This window comes from Lolium rigidum, chromosome 2 (assembly GCF_022539505.1).
Source record: "Lolium rigidum isolate FL_2022 chromosome 2, APGP_CSIRO_Lrig_0.1, whole genome shotgun sequence".
Classification (NCBI taxonomy): Eukaryota; Viridiplantae; Streptophyta; class Magnoliopsida; order Poales; family Poaceae; genus Lolium; species Lolium rigidum.
Window position 1 is genome coordinate 60,377,986 of NC_061509.1, and position 3,143 is coordinate 60,381,128.

At 45.0% G+C, this 3,143-nt stretch overlaps 1 pseudogene; it reads left to right on the top strand.

Moving 5' to 3' along the window:
* Positions 1-1,065: 1,065 nt before the first annotated feature.
* On the top strand, positions 1,066-2,407 carry LOC124689796 (annotated as a pseudogene).
* The last annotated feature ends 736 nt before the right edge of the window (positions 2,408-3,143 follow it).

A 3,143-nucleotide genomic window follows, 5' to 3' on the forward strand; every position in this document is an offset into this window, starting at 1 on the left:
GACCGTGAAGGCAACGCGATGGAGGAAAGTAGTCACTCCAGCCGACGTAGGGGTTGAGGACCGCGCCGCCCACCAAATCCCTCGCGCGTCCGCCCGCCGGAATCCCGCGCTCTGCCTGTGCTCCCGCCAAATCCCGCGCTCTGCCTGTCCTCCCGCCAAATCCCGCGCTCGAGCTCCCACCAAGACCTGCTGAAACAGAGAAGCGAACGAGGGGAAGGTGCGAGCGACCGGAGGCGGAAGACGCGCGAAGAAGGCGGCGCGTACTGGTCGTCCTCGACAGCCCGCCGGTAACAGCGTCGATCTGCTGCTCTCCTGCAAGGTACGGCTCTTCTCCTATCTCTCCTGCTTCCGCCTGTCCCTGCCTCACCCTGGTTGATTTAGTTGAGTAGCTTCCTAGGGTTTCACTGATTCTTCTACAAATAGGATTTCTTTTGTTCGATTCGGTCATTGATTGATCAAAGTAGATTTCCTGATGCTGCAGTTTTGATTCGTACCTTCAATTTGGTCAAAATCCCTGCTTTTGGAGAAACCCCAAATCCCCCATAACTTTTCCTCTCAGAACAGTATACGAATTTTCCATGAGTCACTGTAATTCCCATCATGTCCTAGTTATAGAAGGCTGCCTGTTGTGTTCATCCATGGAGCCCGCCTCTGTTTGTTCAGCCTGTCCACTTTTGGTGCGATTTTGCTTCAGATGGATACACAAGACAGGCTGCTAGTTGTTGATATGATCTGAGAAATTAAAAACACATGTACACAGAGCCGGTAGGAAATCATAGAAGTATGGATTAGTTTTTGTTTGAGCAAATACATGTGATGGCAACCAATCCTGTTCGCAACTTGTATAGTTTACAACTTCTTTTGAGCATTGTAATCTCCAAGTGGTTAGAAAAACGCAGGATTCTTACATGTGTGGGTGATAACGCTGAGTGATATATTTATTTGCATGCGAACAAACCCAGCTCTGTAATATTTGTTTCATTACCTGTATATTTATGAAAATTTCAATGCTCCTTTGCATTGGTATTTTAGTTTTGACTGAATTAATCAATCAACTGGTTGTAGATGTCTGATGAGTTTGACGATGAGTTCGACAATGACACAATTGACCCCACTGAAGTTTTCTCTTTAGAAGATTACCTTGCACAACAAAATAATCTGAACAACTTTGCTATCCAAATAGCCTCAAACATTCATGATGCACTAGGAGCTCCAAGTACTAGGCGTCGGTCAGCCCCTAGGATATATATTGAAAGGAACCGGGAATTCTACAACGACCGTCTCATATCAGATTACTTCTCTGATAATCCTGCCTATCCCGATTACTACTTTCGTAGAAGGTTCCGCATGCGAAGATCACTCTTTCGACGCATTGTGGACGCTCTTGGTGAGTGGTCTCCCTTCTTCACTCAAAGGACAGATGCCTACGGGACGTCCAAGCCTATCACCTTTGCAGAAGTGCACTGCAGCTATCCGTATGTTGGCGTATGGTGTTCCGGCTGATGGAGCTGATGAATATGTACGGATTGGTGCAAGCACAACACTCAAGTGTCTTGAAGGTTTCGTTCAAGGGGTGATTGCCAAGTTTGGTGGACAATATTTGCGAAGGCCAACCACTGAAGACGTGCAGCGTCTACTTGAAGAGGGCGAGGCATGTGGTTTTCCAGGTATGTTAGGAAGCATAGACTGCATGCATTGGGAGTGGAAAAATTGTCCGGTTGGATGGCAGGGGCAGTTTACCCGCGGTGACTATGGTGTCCCTACAGTCATCCTTGAGGCTGTTGCATCCCATGATCTACGGATATGGCATGCCTTCTTTGGCGTTCCAGGATCCAACAATGATATAAATGTGCTCAATCAGTCACCATTGTTTACTGAAGTGTTGCAAGGGAATGTTCCTCAGGTAGAGTACTATGTAAATGGGCACCAATACAAGAAGGGATATTACCTTGCTGATGGGATATATCCCGAGTGGGCTGTTTTTGTGAAGACTGTACCACTCCCTCAAACTGATAAGGACAAGTTATTTGCAAAGAAACAAGAAGGTGCAAGAAAGGATGTCGAACATGCATTTGGAGTTCTACAACAACGCTTTAAAATAGTGGCTGAACCTTCACGTCTTTGGGACCAAACAGACATGGGCAATGTAATGAAAGCATGTATCATCATGCACAACATGATACTTGAGGATGAAAAGGGAGTTGTGTTACCCTTTGATTTGAATGAAGCTCTTGGAAGATCCAGCGCTCTACCACCGACGATGGTTAGCGGTGCTACACCTTTGTTCGCTGACGTGATCAGAAGAGATGTTCAGATTCGTGACCGTTCCATGCACAAACGGCTCAAACATGATCTGGTAGAACATATCTGGGAAAAATTCGGCCAAGACCCAAATAATAACTTGTGATTTAGTACTTTTCTGTTTAGTGAACAACATTGTCTGTGTAATTCTCTGATTTGTATGCTTTTGTACTTCTCTGTTTGAGTGATTCAACTATCTGTAATTGAAGTATTTATAACTAATGAATTTATTAAGCACTACTTCTTTGTTTGAGTGGTTGGAGTATTTGTAATTTCTGGATTTATTAAGCATTATTTCTCTGTTTCAGTTTGAATGGATTACCGTCCTCCTAATGGTTTCATGAGCTTCCTTCAAGGCCAAAGTCATCCCAGTTTCACCTATCCAACCAACCAGCAGCTTGGTTTCCAATATCCAATGTTCCCTATGCTGCCGCCACCAGCATCAGCTAATCCCTTCTCACCACCATCAGATCCCAGGAGCCCAACTCCACCACCTGCTCCACCATCTGCTCCACCATCTGGCAAGCGAAAGCGAGTCACAGTTGATGTGGAAGCTATTGAGGAAGAGAAGCAAAGACTATATTATACTAAGGATGAGGATGTCAGATTGGTAAACTCTCCTTTTGCTATCTATTTCTATATGATCTGAGCAAGTTTGAGGTGTCACTTGGTTATCTAATGTAGCATTGTGGTTGTTTTGTTCTTTGTGCAGGTGAGTGCTTGGTTGAACAACTCTGTCAACCCTATTGAGGGTAATGCAAAGAAAAGAGAGTACTACTGGAAGGAGGTTGCAGATGCATACAGTAGTACAACTGAGAGTGACCGCAAAAGGGACATTAAAA